General features: G+C 36.5%; 1 protein-coding gene across 1 annotated transcript in view; it reads right to left on the bottom strand.

Annotated features, from left to right (window-relative positions):
• The window catches only part of YPEL2 (yippee like 2), a 323060-nt gene extending 305337 nt beyond the window's left edge, over nucleotides 1-17723 (bottom strand). The window contains exon 1 of the mRNA XM_053707318.1: nucleotides 17584-17723. The gene's annotated coding sequence lies outside the window, so the exon portion shown is untranslated. The remainder of the gene's footprint in view (nucleotides 1-17583) is intronic.
• Between the last annotated feature and the right edge of the window lie 629 nt (nucleotides 17724-18352).

The following is an 18352-nucleotide window of genomic DNA, read 5'->3' as shown; positions in this document are numbered from 1 at the left end:
GAAATGTGTTTACTGCCCCTTTAAATTATTTGTGTATATGTGTGTAACACTAAACTGTAAAAAAAAAAAAAAAAAAAAAAAAAAAAAAAAAAAAAAGAGAAGAAACAGCTTAATTGTAAATTGTGCAATTTATTGAGACTGGCACAGCCATTATAAAGTCAATAAACCATGGGTTGATTCATTTATTTCAAATCTAGAAGCCAGCAGTAATATTAAACTGACACTGAACCAAAAATGTTTTCTTTTGTGATTTAGATAGAGCATGCAATTTTAAGCAACTTTCTAATTTACTCCTATTATCAAATTTTCTTCATTCTCTTGGTATCTTTATTTGAAATACAAGAATGTAAGTTTAGATGCTGGCCTATTTTTTTGGTGAACAACCTGGGTTGTTCTTGCTTATTGATGGATAAATGCACCCACCAATAAACAAATGATGTCCAGTGTCTAAACCAAAAATTGGCAGGCTCCTTAGCTTAGATGTCTTCTTTTTCAAATAAAGATAGCAAGAGAACGAAGAAAAATTGATAATTGGAGTAAATTAGAAAGGTGCTTAAAATTGCATGCTCTATCTGAATCATGAAAGAAAAAAATCTGGGTTCAGTGTCCCTTTAAGGAGACAGCCATACACTTTTAGGAGCCAGATGATGTTCTATTATGGTATTTTACATTAAATATTTAGACAGATACCTTTTCTTAGTAGTCCAAGACTAGTGGAAATATCCATCTCTGTATATAATGTATATGTGAAGCCCCTAACCAGAGGTTTCTCAGCAAATAGAGACCCAGTTTGTATTACATATAAAGGACCTGCTTTCAACCTCACTGAACTGACAGGACTCGAGCCACTCTTAAAAGGGACAGTCAACACCAAAAATGTTATTGGTTAAATAATAATAATAATAATAATAATAATAAAGATAATCCCGTTATTTAACATTCCCCAGTTTTACATAACCAACACCGTTATATTACACTAATTTTTGAATAACTGCATGTAATAGACACTACTATGAAGAAGAATATGCACAGATACTGATCTAAAAATCCATTAAAAAAACCTTTTTTTTTTTTTTTAAACTTCCTTAGAAGTTCCCAGTTTAGCACCGTTGCTGAGGTTAGGCTGGGACACCAAGTGAAAGAGGCTGGGAATTCAGAGAGAGCAGACACTCCCCCCTCCCCTGCATATGAAAAGACCCATTAGACAAATAGGAGCAAGTTATAATCTGTAGACATCTGTATACATCTAAAACTTTGGAGCTTGGTTAGGAGTCTGAAAATCAGCACAATGTTATTTAAAAATAAGCAAAACTATACATTTGTTTTACAAAAACACCAGTTAGGCTATATAAATGGATCATGTACAAAAATATTTTTGCAGAGGAAAATCTAGTGTACAATGTCACTTTAATATACTTTTTACCTCTATGACTACCTTGTATCTAAGCCTTTGCAGACTGCCTCCTTATCTCAGAACTTTTGACAGACTTACAATTTAGGCAGTTATTGCTGACTCTTAAATAATTCCACTTGGGTGCGTACAATGTCATCTATATGGCACACATGAACAAACAGTATATGTTATTTGCTATTAACAGCCAGACAGTGAGATAAGAGGTGGACTCCAGTGTATTAGAAATCAGCTTATAAACCTATCAAGGTTTAGCCTTTAATAAAAAATACAAAGAGAACAAAACAAATGTAATGATAAAAGTAAATTAGAAAGTGGTTTAAAATTACATGCCCTATCTGAATCATGAACGTAGTCGGACTGTTATCCGACAGACATTTGTCCGTCTGATAACAGTCCAGCCGCAACCAAATGTGTCCAATTATGCTGCAGACTTAGGGGCCGATTTATCAACCCTCGAATGCTTCTAATTCCGCGCGAGCCTTCAGGCTCGCTGGAATCAGGAATTAAGAAGCAATGGTCTTAAGACCGCTGCTCCTTAACTCGTCCGACACCTGAGGCGGTGGACAGTAATCAGCCCGATCGGTTGACACCCCCTGCTAGGGGGCGGCATTGCACAACATTTACTAGAATGCTTGTGTATGTTGTCAGCATTTATTGATGTGCGGTGGACATGATCCAGGAAAGCGGATCATGTCCGCCCACACAATGGTAAATCAGCCCCTTTGTGTCTTTTTTTTTGGTAGACTCAATTTTTCTTTCATTATTTAGATAGAGCTTGAATATTAAACAACTTTCTAATTCACATCTATTATCAAATGTCTGTTCTCTTGGTATCTTTTGTTGAAAATCAGGGAGGTAAGCTCAAGAGCGTGCATGTGTCTGGAGAATTATATGGCAGCAGTTTTGCAAGAGCACAAGATGGAAGCACTTTTTCCTGCCATATAAATGCTCCACACCTACCCATGTATCTCTTCAACACAGAATATCATGGGAACAAAACAAATTTGATATTACGAGAAAATTGGAAACTTTTCCCCCCAAATTGTATACGGTCTGAATCACAAACATTTTTTTTTGGGGGGGGGGGGGTTCAGATCCTTTAACTATTTAGATTTTTTAGCAATATACCATTATCAAATTGTGCACAGTCTTTTTATATGCACCAGCTTCTACAGAGCATGTGCAAAAATTCACAGGGTAACGTTATCTTTTTTAAGGGTACCCAGCAGAATTAAACTATACCATTATTTTATGTATATAGCATGACTTGTAAGAAACCTGCAACAAATCGGCCTATAGGTGTTCCCATGAGCTTCTATTCAAATAAATGGACATTTATTCATGCCAGGTGATCACCTTGCTAGTAAAAGTTATATAGGGACATTAAAACAAGAGGTATTGTGATAGATAGATAGATAGATAGATACACACACACCTTTTTTCTGGTCTGGTGGAAGGTTATATATGTTTAAGGTGTATTAAGACAAGTGTTTGTTTGTTTGTTTTTAAATAAACAAAAGTGCTTAAAGAAAATACTGAAACCAATTAAATTTTCCTTGTTTTTAGATGGAACATGCAATTTTAAGCAACTTTCTAATTTACTCCTATTATCATTTTTCTTTATTATCTTTGGTATCTTTATTTGAAAAAGCAGGAATGTAAGCATAGAGCCGACCCATCTTTGGTTCAGCCCCTGGGTAGCGCTTGCTGATTGGTGGCTAAATGCCCTTTAAGACCTGTGGTCCTGACCTCCACTTCCTGGTTTCCAGGGCTTGGTGACATCAGCAGTCACCAGCACCCATGGATTCCCACAGAAATGCAGGAGCACTGGACCACCATGGATGCAAGGTAAATATATATTTTTTAAATGTGCATTGTAATATGTTTGCATACACTTCACAACAGACACGTCTGTTAATGCAGTGGTAAATAATTAGTGAATTCATTTTTATTTCAGTGACATAGTCATGATGTAGACAAAAAGTAAATAAAATTATACACACACACAAAACTGGAATGCATGATGTGATTTTAGTCCCAAACAGGGTGAAATATAAAAATAAAAATGTAACCATTATTATAGCCATTTAAGTTGAGCGCAAAATATTACTTCAGCAAAAGCAATATTTGCGCTCAACTGAGTAATACCAGCGCACGCAAATGTGCGCTGGTATCACGAGTTAAAAAAAAGAAGGTAGGGTCTCCAGCACTTAAAACACTTTATTTTGCGCAGCGCTCTGAGGTCTACCGTGCACTACTATTACATGTGTGCTGTTCCACTTGTTTCAAGTGGTATCACGAGTTAGGTGCAATGCAAACAGGACCTTGCATTCGCATTACACAGAAGCATTGCACTCACAAGGACGTGCTTCTATAGGCTCTAATGGGAGCCTCGCTCTGATGCCATACACGGTACAGAATATAAGCGCAGCGAAAGGGGTAAGTCATGCAGCAATTTTAAATTATATATATATATATTTATGTGTTAATATATGTATTTACACATTAACACGTATATATTATATATCGCAGACGTCCCAACTGTCCCTATTTTAGAGGGACAGTCTCTGATTTTGAGCTCTGTCCCTCTGAGACAGAATTTCCCTTAGCCTCACCCAAGGAACACACACTGTCCACCCAGAAACAGCCTGCCCACTAACCACCCATGGTCCCTCCCTTCCCAACACAGCTCCACCCACAAAATGGTGACTGGCTCCTATCAACCTTCTGTGTCCCTCATTCTCAGCCACAAATGTTGGGAGGTATTTGTATGTATATAGGCATATACATATATATTTACATAGAACACACAGTTCCCATACACCCCACACCAGCCACTTAACTCCTAAAAACTGCCTAGTGCAGTAGTTCTTTTATAGAAATAAAAAAAAAAAAGCTACATTTTGTCTTCATAAACAAATTACAACTAAAAGACCCTTTATTTTTGGGGCACTTTTAGAAAATTAACCAGAGATCTGATCTCTTTTAATGGCTCGTTATTTATTGCGCAGTTACAACTTACGTGCAATAAATTAGCGCTCCACTTGTAATCTAGCCCTATATAAGCAGACTGAAAGGATAATTACTTTATAAATGTTACTATAAAATGTGTGTTTAAACATTATTATTAAAACATGGTGAAAGTGACAGATTTGTCAAAAACACTAGATATACAAAAAATGACCTGCTAAAGTAACACAAATAAAGACTATAACAACAGATAAGAAAATTAAGTACATTTACTGGTGTTCTATAGTTAGATACAGTAATGGGCTTAACTGAGATCCCTCACTTCTAAATACCCAACTAGTTTAGTTCTCATTCTAAATGCAACATCTGCTATTCACAAGCTCTGCTATGCATTGTCTGATATCAGATTGTCTCAACCCAGTACCTTAGGCTCTCTGTCTAAAACCTGGCATTTCACACATCTTTCTGTTAACAATTTTGTACATATTAACTCCTTAACACCCTTAGGTGGTTTCCTGTCATCAAAGGGCTTAAACGCCCTTCGAAGGCATGGTACGTTCCAACTATTCTGGCGTTCTGCTCCCCTTCTCAAGTAAATGCCGCTGGATTTGTCTGGGGGACGTGCCTAGCAATGAAGGCAGTCACCCAAGAGCCAATCAGCGCCTTTTTAAGTCACATGATCACAGTGACTTCCGATTTGGCCCTTTGTTGATGTTTGAATCTTGGACAGATGCATTCGTCATGAATTGGTTAAAGGACAATCATTTTTTATATAGGTAAACATGTAGGTAATTGGAAAAGACCTAGACACAAAACCATTTAAACGATCACTATTATTGATTTGCAAAACTAGTTGAAAATTCTAATTAATAGGTTTATATTTTATCACTTGATTATGGTCAGTCAGGGACATCAGAAAATACACGCTAGAGATACATCGATACATTCAAAGCAACGATAAGCCTGATAATACGTATATGTATTTTTTAAAATTACATTAGTTGTTTAAATTCTGAAGATATAAAAGTGTAAAGTTTTAGCTTATGAAGCCTATTTATCATGTGTCTGTCGGACTTAATCCAACAGTGCGGATCAGGTCCAACAGACATCACTGAATGCGGAGAGCAATACGCTCTCCGTATTCAGCATTGCACCAGCAGCTCTTGTGAGCTGCTGGTGCAACGCCGCCCCCTGCAGACTCGCGGCCAATCGGTCGCCAGCAGGGTGTGTCAATCAACCCGATCGTACTCGATCGGGTTGAATTGCGGCGATTCCTGTCCGCCTCATCAGAGCAGGCGGACAGAGTTATGGAGCAGCGGTCTTTAGACTGCTGCTTCATAACTGGTGTTTCTTGCGAGCCTACAGGCTCGCCAGAAACACGGGCCCTCAAGCTCCGTACAGAGCTTGATAGATAGGCCCCTATATTAGTAATGGGCACCTCTGTGATCAAACATAGGTTTCCCTTATCTAACCTAACCTCTTTTGCTGAGGACCATTAGGACAGATTTAGTGTGCAAGTATGGCTGTTTGGAATATATTAAATGTTAAAAAGGACCACTAAATACTGCAAGATTCCATCAGGAACCAGTAAATATCATTCCCCCAATGATATCACAAGTATAAAGGTCTTTTATACTGATCACCTGTATTTATAAAAGACCTTTGGAGTGCTTCATGTTTTGATGCTATTGTAACTTTGATATAGCACCCAAGGCTGTTGTGGACTAATATCTGGAGTGCACTTTGCCTTATATTAATATATATATATATATATATATATATATATATATATATATATATATATATATATATATATATATATATATATATATATATATATACATACATACACACACACATATACATATATACATACACATATATACATAATAGACCCTGCACTTACCGGTCTTTGAAAAGAATGTTCAATTTAATTTACATCCCATAAACATGACAAATACCCCCAGATGTTTCGGTACCGGACTGGTACCTTTCTCAATGGACAATCTAAGCTGTGTCTCAAGCATTCACAAGCCGACACAATACCCACCCCTATTTACACCAACCGTGCTCGTCATTTCCAGGCCAGCTGGGCCAATGTAGTGTCACTACATCACTGTTAGTGCACACCTACAGGCAATTCTCGGGCACATGGCTAATTAACATAGCCTCTCCCCGTATGACGCGTTTCAAATATGTCACTGCAATAGCAGTTTTGTTCATAGCAAAAACTCACATTGGCACAGCCGATCCCAGAACCTACCACCCAGTGACTAAGAAAACTAACAAATAATTAAATCATACAGAACGACTTAGCCCTTCCTGAAAATCAAGAATAGGCTTTAACAATCATAAAAATATAATTGATTAAACAGTGGTATTTGATTCCTCCCTTCTGCTCACTGGAATATGGTAAAAACATTTATAGGCAGATTAGTACATTCCTTCTTCATGTTATCTATATTAGGGCATTATTTGGTCCCTGTAATATACACTCTCTTAGGTAGCAAGACTTTAGAACAATCCTTCACTTTATCTATACCAGATGAGAACAAAACCGAACAGTCATAGAATAATCCAGCTATAGAAACACATTGCAATCCAATTGTGTATTCAAATCTCTGGGGGCTACAGTATCCAGATGATAAATCCATTGCGCCTCAATCTGCAATATTTTTTGTGCCCATCACCACCTCTAATCAGTGGTGGCACATAATCAACATGGTTCTGAGGCTAGCAAGCAGTATGGCAGTATTTAATTTCATTATAAACTATGGCTTGAATTACAGTTGTACAAATATTGGTTTGCCTAATATGGCGTAAATATATGTATTTGTCTGGTAATGTTTCCCTCCTATACTCATTGTAGTATATCTACATGGTTTATATTATTAGAGGTGTATACATTTTTGGCATACCCTGTGTCAACGGTACTGGCATCACGATAAGTGACATGGTTATGCGTATTCAGCATTAGTGGTTGCACTTATTATATAGTATTATTGTATTTCTCATGGTATCTATGTTCAGTGTTCTGGGGTTATGTGTCCTGCTTTTAAAGTTTGACTTGACGTAACATTGTTCAGTTCTGACTTTGCTTTTTAATGCTAGCGTTTACTTGATTTATTTCAAATACTAAAATAGAGATTAGTTTTTCAGTTTGTTTTTTATGTATGCTTTTTACTCTCGACAGCTATATGGAATTTTTAGACGCCGTCTGGCTTATTGGGATCCCCATCTTCTTGATGTAACTGATTAGTACCTGTCTGACCTGAATAGTTTTCATTTAAGTGGTGTTTCCATTAGTCTAAAGTATTATACTTGGTTTGTGTTTAGTGTGGTCTTGGGCTCTGCCTGGTTTCAATGGACTAGAACTCAAGTTTATCCTTTTACATGTTTTTAAATTAATATAATAATGGTGTTGGGTGTGTATTTTTCACTTTAGTTTGCATAAGTGTGTATATATTGGTTGTTTTTATTTTATTTAACAGATGTTGTTTGTCTTGAAGAAGGCTTCTAAGAAAGCCGAAAAGTCGACTTTGAAGATTTGTTGTTACCTGAAATAAAAATCTTTTGTGATTTCAAAAATCCTGAGAGTGCCCTTCACTCAAAAAGTATTACTGTATATGTTTTTCAAGGACTGCACCCAGGTGTTTGATACATAACCAAGGTTGGAGTGCTGGAACACCTGCTATTTCATAGATATATATTTATTTTTTTGTTCCTTCTAGGACCACAACAAGGTCTCCCCCTTCCTGGGACCCTAAACCAGCACCCACACAAATAATAAAACACAGGAATGGACCGCACTCACAGACTGGACTGGGTACACATCCTAAGCCACAGGAAACTCCACAGCCCTGAATACTGACAGACAGCTGCAAAGTTCCCAGCAACCCAGGCAGTTAACCCCAGAGCAGCCTGGGTAACAGGCCCGCAGGGAAGCATTACAAACATCATCAACACAACACACAGAAAACCTGGCATTCGCCAGCAGATTCACAGTAATGTTTAAAAGCAAAACTGGGGGAAGTCAGTTACATTTGGCGCCAAAGGATCAAGCCCAGGACCACAACATGGTCTCCCCCTTCCTGGGACCCTAAACCAGCACCCACACAATGCATACTTCTAAACAAACCAACTGGGAACCTCCCAGGGTGACACAGGCTTTTGTAACCTCCCCTATGTAAATACAAAACACAGGAATGGACCGCACTCACAGACGGGACTGGGTACACATCCTAACTGCCTGGGTTGCTGGGAACTTTGCAGCTGTCTGTCAGTGTTCAGGGCTGTGGAGTTTGCTGTGGCTTAGGATGTGTACCCAGTCCAGTCTGAGTGCGTTTTATATATTCCTTCTAGATATATATTCTAAGTTCCTTCTTTTATAATACAAGTTATATGTTTTCTTATATAATAAAGGGTTAATGCATCAAAAAAAAAAAAAAAACCTTGTCTGTTGTACCAAAATGTCAGAACCGTGCATACTCTATTTACAATGCCCCCTGTGAGCAAACAAGAAAGCCTGCCTGATTGCCGTGAGCGAGTGAACAAATGGAGTTAGGCACTAACATAAAATGTCAATCAATACAAAAAGAAATCCCCCACAGGACGTGGGTGAACTTGCAACAGCAGTGAAAACAAAAATGTGCCAAATTTTAAAACTTAAGTTTTATCATTTATTTACATTATTATTTTTTTTACATAATTTAGCCATTAGTACACACTGCACCTATTGCATTTAAAGTGAATGTAAACTTTCATGAATCAGTGCCCGGTTTTTAAAAATACTATTAAAAATAGTGGCACTTTCATTCCTGAAAGTTTACATAGCAGCGTATTTTTACAAATACCTTTCTCTTCAGCAAAGCCGGATCGGCGGTCCTCCGCCCGTAGCTTCTCTGTACTTATGTCACCAATGATGAAACCGGCTTCCTCAAATCATGGCTTCCCCCTCAGAGCGTCCATCTCGTGAAGCCACGCCATGATTGGAGGAAGCCGGTGTCAAGTACTGTGCCAAGTACAGTATGAGAAGCGGGCAGGGGACCGCCAATTCTGCGTCGCTGAAGAGAAAGGCAAGTATTTGTAAAAATACACTGCAATGTAAAGTTTCATGAATGAAAGTGCCCCGGTTTTTAATAGTATTTTTAAAAACCGGGCACTCATTTATGAAAATTTACATTATGTTTAATGGACTTTAAACCAAGATAAACAAAATGACTTTAACCTTGGTATATATTTCACACAGCCATTGTTGGCACACTTTATCTGTCTTTGTCTTCAGCAGAAAAGATTAGATAAGGAAAACCCAGAATTCAGAATGGTTGCACTCATTTATAGAAAATCAAGGGAAGGGATTTGGAATTTTCAGAGTACATTTTTAGGAAATGAAAACAAAATAAATAAAAAAAACATACATCATAAAGTTGTTGTTTTTTTACTACACAAACATTTTATATCTTAAAAAGAGTTTAAAAGGGACATTATACACTCATTTTTTCTTTGCAAAAATGTTTTGTAGATGATCTATTTATAAAGCTCATAAAGTTTTTTTTTTTTTTTTAAATGTATAGTTTTGCTTATTTTTAAATAACATTTCTCTGATTTTCAGACTCCTAACCAAGCCCCAAAGTTGTATTTGAATACCGTCAGCTACCTTCTCCAGCTTGCTCCTGTTTGTGTAAAGGGTCTTTTCATATGCAAAAGAAGGGGGAGGGGGGAGTGTCTTATTCCCCACTTGCAGTGGGCTTTCCAACTACCTTTTCAACAGAGCCAAACTGAGAGCTTCTAAGTAAGTTTTTAAACTGTTTTATACTGGATTTTTATATCAGTATCTGTGCATCTTATTCTTTATAGTAGTGTCTGTTACATGCAGTTATATGAAAATAAGTGTATACTGTCCCTTTAAAGTAAAGTTAATGTTGGCAATTTTCCCAGCTGACAACTACTGTACCCCAATATCTACTTCCTGTAACCATCTCATTCATTATAATTGGACTAAATCTTCAATCCACTAGAAGTGACACATTGTTACCTGGTCTTTACCCTTCTCTGATATATCTCCTCTCTCTCTAACCATCATCTCAACCTCACTTTAGCAAAAGCGACTTTAGCAAGAATGTAAATTTAGATGCTGGCCCATTTATGGTGAACAACCTGGGTTGTTCTTGCTGATTGGTGGATAAATTCATCCACCAATAAAAAGTGCTGTCCAGAGTCCGAAACAAAAAAAAACAAAGATATCAAGAAAACGAAGAAAAATTGACAATAGGAGTAAATTACAAAGTTGCATGCTCTATCTGAATCACAAAAGAAAAATTTTGGGTTTAGTGTCCCTTTAAAAATGGACATTAAAGAGCTTAAGTTATTGTGCCATTCAGAACAGAACTTTTTAAAAGGAATCAGAGTGATAACAAAAAGTTATTCAAAATAAGTGTATTCTATGCAAACTTATAAGTGCTTGTAATGCATGGCAGAAAACACCTGGTGCACAGTCACCAACAGTTTAGGTTTGCATATGAATAATTGATGTATATACACTACCCCTTTTTTTGAGTTATTTATGAGAATCAAAATTGGGTGGGGCTCAATGGCTATAATAACTCAAGTTGTGCATGCCTAATGTAGTATTTTCTCATTTGGTTGGAGTGTAGGGGATTATATTGATTGATAAAGTTTTTTTTGTCTTGTGGGTGCATGACAATCATGGTTTTGTTTTTCTTTTTATATTTTTAACAGTGTTTTTCAACTATAAGTAGTAAAAATTAAGCCTCCTCAGCGAGTATCCAGAAAAGGGTTGCAATGGAGTATTGTAGTTTATTTTTTTTTTTATATATAAAATTACTGTTTGCTAAAGGATGCTTTCCTCTTTAATGTAGCAAGTATTTTGTTTTTGGCATCCAGCGCCGGTGTTCTGTCGAGATTTGCTTTTCTAACAAAATTTGCTACCACAAATTTGTGCATGTGCACAATTACGTAATCCCACCCCACATACGTTTCAAAAGAATGTGAGGAATATCATTACGTAAATATAAGCATGCGCACATTGTTTGGTACGAAATTTCAACGGAGAGGAAAATTAGTCCTTGCATTCCTTCTTAAAGTGTACTTAAAGAAGAACTTATTTTAAACACATTAAAGTTAATACAGTTTTTAAAAACGCTTGTTTACATATATTAAAACTTCTTATCTTTTAATACACAGTAACAGGGCACTCAAAAAAAAAAAAAAAAAAAAAAAAAGTGATTAACTAATGTTTTAAAATAAAATATTTCAAAATTTGCTACCACATAATGTTACTGCTTTCATGAGGAGTTTGCACGTAGTTTTCCTCTGCGTCAAAATGTCCTACCAAACGATCTGTGCATGTTTGCATTTCACCATCGCATTCCACAATTGTTTTTTTAAAACATGTGGAATGCATTGATGTTATTGTGTGTATGCGCAAATTGTGGTAGCAAATTTTTGACACAGAAGCAAATCTTGACAGAACAGTATTGTACAGCAAGAGAACCCAAAATAATGGGGGGGGGGGGGGTTAATACTGAAGTATTGTTTTAGTTACATTATATTAAAATTAAGTGTAATGTAACTTTACAAATTTCACCATTTAGGCACTAAAATCTTCCTGAAATCCATTTTCTGCAGGGCTATGCATCAGTGTAATTCAAGCATTTAAATCAGGGGTCAGCAACCTTGGCATCCTAGATGATTTTAAACTATATTTTCCCATGATGCTGAGACACTGAGCATCATGGGAAATGCAGTTGCAAAACATCTGGGGTGCCAAGGTTGCGGACCCTAATTTGAAGATACTTTTCAATTTATTTTCATCAAATTTACTCTTTATTGGGATCCTACTGGCAGCTAGTAGGTGATTGGTGGCTACATACATATATCTCTTGTCATTGGTTCACTAGATTCGTTCAGCTAGTTCCCAGTCATGCATTGCTTCTCTGGTTCTCACTTTAACTATGTTTTTATCCTACTGAATGGGGTTAAACACAGTTATATTCAAGCAAAAGTGCAATAATAAGATGCTCTCTGATAATTTTCACAAAAAAAGTTGACAGCTGGGTAGAATTATAAATTAGCCGGGTGGAGGCAACACCTTTCCAATTTACTTTTTTCCCCATCAAATTTGCTTTGTTCTCTTGGTATACTTTGTTGAAAGCTAAACCTAGGTAGGCTCATATAATGCTAATTTCGCTGCCCTTGAAGGCTGCCTCTTCTCAGTGCATTTTGACAATTTTTCACAGGTAGACAGCGTTAGTTCATGTACGCCATACAGATAACATTGTGCTCACCCCCGTGGAGACAGCACAGAAATGCCTGAAATAAAGGTCTGTCAAAAGAACTGAGATAAGGGTGTAGTTAGCAGAAGATTAGATACAAGGTAATCAGAGGTAAAAAGTTTTATTATAACCGTGTTGGTTATGCAAAACTGGGGAATGGAAAATAAAGGGATTATCTATCTTTTTAAACAAAACATTTTCAAGTAGACTGACCCTTTACACTATCCAAAGCACAAATTGATTGCATAGTTTAACAAATTGATTTAATGATAATTTAAAGGGACACTAAACACAAATGTTTAAGCAACTTTCTAATTTACTCCTATTAGCAAGAGAACAAATAAATTGATATCTTTATTTAAAAAGCAGAAATGTGATACATAGGAGCCGGCTTATTTATGGTTGAGAACCTGGGTTATGCTTGCTTATTGGTGGGTAAATGTTAGCCTCCAATAAGCAAGCGCTATCCATGGTCCTGAATCTAAAATTTACATTCCTGCTTTTAAAATAAAGATAGCAAGAGAAAGAAGAAAAATTTATAATAGGAGTGAATTAGAAAGTTGCTTAAAATGTCATGCTCTACCTGAATCATGAAAGAAGAAAAAAAAAGTGGGTTCAGTGTCCCTTTAAGCAACAAAATGTAAACAGGTCATGGGAAGATCACTGCTCTAACAGAATTTTATGTCCCTTAAAGTGTTACCAAAAGGCTCCCCCCTTGCAATCACGTTGGCTCCTAGCAACCGCCTAATGGGAAATCAAGCCCTGATAATTGATACATATCACTTACAATTCTCTGGCTCCACACTTCTTTTCTAAAAACATCTATATACAATATAAACTCCCTAAAAAGTGTGTGGCTAGATCCTTTTTTTTATTTTGCTGGCTGGTAAATTTGCCAATCCCCAATTATATTAGATTTTACCCAAAAAGCTTGAAATTCTCTCAGGTGTATTTCAGTACATTATAGACACAAGCTTTGCAGAATGCTTGTAAATGTTGCTGTATTTTCAGAGAGAAATATTGTAAACAAAGTATGCATTTGCTGATCTGATAACATGTGATCCATTACAGAGGACTCTCCTGGATCCTCAAAGCTTATTTATATCTAACTTTCATCACGTTGAGTCTAAAGTCTGAGTTAACAGAATATCAAGATTAGTTTTTCCCCAGACATTTCTTCAGGTAAACAGGAAATGAATGTTAAAGGCTCAGTAAATCTAGAGAGTAAAACTTTCTAGACTTTCTTCTAGGTTCAAACTTTTTAGTCATTCATCAAAGCCTGCCCAGCACCCACAATTGTCTAATGAATTTTTCTGTCAGTCAAACGTGTTGGGAAGTAAACCATCACCCTCTTACCACGAATCTAGCAGTAATATAGCAGTAACAGTTGTGCACAAGCACACTTACAATGTGAAATTCAATCTGAAGGGACAGTCTAGTGGGAAAATGTATATGCCCTAATTCGACAAAGAATTTTAACATTTGCTTCCCTTGCACATTTAAAAAGGGATAGGAAAATCAAAATTAAACGTGCATGATTCCAATACAGCATGTAATTTTAAGACACTTACATTTACTTATATTTTCAAATGTGCTTTGTTCTCTTGGTATCCCTTGTTGAAAAAGAATATGCACACATCCTACACTAGTGGGAGCTGAAGCCAATTGGTGCCTGCACACATTTTTGTCTTTTGTGATTGGCTGACTAGATGTGTTCATTTTGCTGCCAGTAGTGCAATGTTGTTCCTTTAGCAAATGATAACAAGAGAACAAAGCAAATTTGATAATGGAAGTAAATTGGAAAGTTGTTTAAAAAAAAAAAAAAAAAGTATGTTCTAGCCAAATCATGAAAGAAAGTGTTGGGGTTTCCTGTCCCCTTAAAAGTATCACTCAGGGCTGCAATAATTTGAAGATCCTGAGCAGGACACGGCTGGCAACTGGTGGCTATATGTGTATGTTGCTCCAAATTGGTTCCCTTGGCCATGTTCTGCAAAGTAGGCGCAATGTGCTGCAGATCCGAGTGGAACTTTAGCTATGTGTTTAAAAACATTGTGAGGGTTAACATACAAAACATAATTTATCGATTAAAAAAATTAAACACATACTAAAAGTGGCTACAACCATCATCTTTGAACACAAAGGACATTTTTCCAGGTCCTATATTCTTTTGGTGGAATATCTTTTGACCCCCCCTGGATATTAAGGGGTCGATTTATCAAAGGCTTTGCCAGCCTTGGCCCCCCAACGACCCATAAATGTACTTTTTTTTTTATTTAGGCCCCAACTATTTAACCATTTGACTCACTTAAAATCAGCATGAGATTCCAAACTCTAAAAGCCATGTTCTCTATAGCAATTACTTCTAAAAAAAGAATTCATTTTGGGAACTTGCCTGTCAATGTCTCTCTTTAAATATTTATAACAAAATCATCGTTTGTATCATCCCAAACGTTAATAGCAATCTGATCTTCAATTATGCATAAATAATATTCTTCCTCTTGATTCATGGTCTGCAAAAAATCAGAACCTGACACTTCCATTTTCTTTAGGGTAATTAGGAGACCAGCATTTGTTTTTTCAACTGCTTATAACTTTGGAATCTTTGGACAACGTTGGCAGTTTACCTTTGGATGGGCAGTCACTAAATACCCTAAAAATTGAAAGTAAATCAGTTAAATACTTTCAGGTATTAAAAATTTCAGTTTATTTGATTTTGCCAAGCATGGATTTCTAGCAAAACCATTGCATCAGTCTTTAGAGAGTATTAATTTCATGGTGCTGATAGCTTTAAAAAAAATGATCATTAAAGCACACTAGTTTTCTTATGTAAAAATGAACAAATCTGTGTGTGATGTTTAATTTGCACATACAAGTTAGCCCTGTGCACACTCATCAAATGCAAGTCAGCCATGATATTACTGCCAGAAATCACATCCTCAGCATATGAAAATATCATAGTATACACAGTGCACAAGAAAACATTGCAACATTTCACATAAACATTTCTCAAACCAAATGAGTATTGCAGAAATGTGCTACTGAACATTTCAAATTGGACTTTGTGTGTATATATATATATATATATATATATACACACATACATACTCATTAGGAAAATTATTTCAAAGGTCTTAAGAAATCATGCTAGAAATAATTTTTTCAGTTGATCTAAAATTAGGTCTTAAACATTCAAGCACTAACACTTTATTTTTATTAATAACTGGATATATAATTAGTAAAACTATTGCAATCCCATATTAGAACACATTAAAATAAAACGTAATTGCATCTTTTCTAGAAAATCGATTATATACACAATACAAGGATAAAACAATAATAATATTATCACACTGCTTTGCATTCTAGTTATGAAACGTTCTATTACAGTAAAACGAGTATGCAAAAATAGATACATTATTATTTTATATACTATTAAAACATTTTGTAATTCCTTTTTTTAAGAATAATTAGTTATTTTTTTCCCCATTCTACATTCTTATTAGTCTGAACACAATGAGCTTTGCCTGTTCCCCCCAACAACATTCAATTTATGGTAAAAAAGGAATGTCTGTCTGGATCTGCATTCACTGACAGCGTTGCTATAAAAGGGCAAACAAAACACTGCAGCTCCTAAGCTCTAAATTACACAGACTGCTCTTCCGCCTTGTGCAGGAGGTGAAATCTCCGCCCTATTCACTGTGTTGGTAAATAATACAGTCACATGGAAGTGTTTGTTTAGCAACTCACACTGTGGCTTGCTATTAACCCTTAAGAAGTTAAAAAGCAACTTGGTGCAGGACACGATTTAACAAGTATCTGTAAGTCGCTACCCTTTCTGGCCGTTTAAGGAGTTAATAATAAAGCGTTCACGATCAGAGACAAATTAAGAATACAAGCCCAAGGCCGCGCTTCCTAGTCGGATCAGCTGGTCATGTGTCAACATAGGGCTGCCCTGAGCCATTTTGACTCCGTGTTTTTTCTTTTTTACTTGTAGCTATTCTATATTTTATTGAAATATTTATCAGATGACACTTGCAAACTTTTCAGTAGACGTAAATAGAAAATTTTGCGAAAAAAGGTATGCGATGAGCTATTCACCTAGAATATACACAAACTCTGTTCACTCGTAAATGTTGCTGTCTAAATATTCTATGTAAACAGTACATTAGAAAATCAGAAGCCCCGCAGAAAGAGCAATACAATTCATTTCCGAAGTATGGAATAAGTGAAAACTATACATTCAATATTGTATACATTCATATTGTAATGTAAACCCTACCTGTTAGATTAGTCTCTTTACGATAATTGTTCAACAATTACCCCACACACACGGAAATTGGGGGTTAACACAACCAATTATTACCAGTTTGATTATTCCCTAATAATATTTTTATAATACAGAAAAAAACTGCTGTATCACAAAATACAAGGCACATTGGCAATGTTTTTAATTCGATTCTTGGTCTGAAAAAGGATTAAATGCAACAGACATAATAGTGAATCATAAAAAAACACGGTATTCATTATGGTTACTGCGCTAACCAGGGCTTCGTTTAATCATAAACAGAAAGCAGGAACTGATCGCAACACCCCTCATATCACACAAGTACAGGGCACCCACTTGTCACGTACAGAGCAAATAGACAGAGCAGCTCCTATCTTGCCAACCTGATATCAAATGCATTCAAATATATTCAGCAGTTCTGTGTTTTTTTTTTCTATCAAGATAAACCCACCACAAGGTACCACGGTCTTTCTTATTTCGTTGTTATTTATCTTGCGCATGTTTTGCTTGCTGTCAATTGCACCACGATCCACCTGACTGCAATATTACCGTGCACATACACACGCACACCATACTGCAATAGCTCTCGGCAGCGCGCAGCTCACTGCAGCACAACTTACTGAGCACAAGGAGAAGGGTACACAGTATCCAATGAATGCAGAAACGACCATGCAGCTGAAGTCACTTTCCAGCCAAATCTGCATTTGAGCTCTATGCCTGCAGTTTTAACAGAAGCACAACCCAACAAGCTAACATATAAGTGACACCTCCATCCACCTATGCGTATTAGCAAGTGGCTAGCAACATCCGTCCCATTGGATAGTGCCAGACACAGCCCATTTGTTTGGTAAGCCAGTTAGGGTAATGCAAAGGACTCTGTTCCTCCTCCACTTTATAGGTACTTCGAAAGCAATAATAAGTTTAGGTTGCAGGGAAAAGACAACAGCTGTGCAGCAGACAGCCAATAGTGATGGAGCTGCCAGCATGGGGAGCTATGAGGAAGTAGAGAAGAAGAAAACAGCACAGCAGACTTGTTGTCACTGTTCTGATCTTCACAGAAGCTAATGTCCTGAGGGAAGTTATACACATGTACAACATGCAACGGACTCAGTAGTGTGATTATCTTTTTTTTTTCCGCATAGCACAAAACATTGTTTAACTAAATGGGCACCGTTTTACCATCATACATATGAAAGAGCAACGATGAAATGTGGTAAAAGTATATTCTTAATAAAAAGGGTTTACATTTTTTTTTTTTTTAAATTGTATATTTGTGGGCAACAAACAAAGACCCCTATTCATTATGTCTGCAGTATAATGTTCTAACACCAGTTGCAAGGCACATACAAGTAAGTATATAACATGAGTATCAGTGTTGTGCCACTTATC

The sequence above is a fragment of the Bombina bombina genome, chromosome 3, assembly GCF_027579735.1.
Source record: "Bombina bombina isolate aBomBom1 chromosome 3, aBomBom1.pri, whole genome shotgun sequence".
In the NCBI taxonomy this organism is placed as follows: Eukaryota; Metazoa; Chordata; class Amphibia; order Anura; family Bombinatoridae; genus Bombina; species Bombina bombina.
This window is presented reverse-complemented; position numbering and strand designations above follow the sequence as displayed.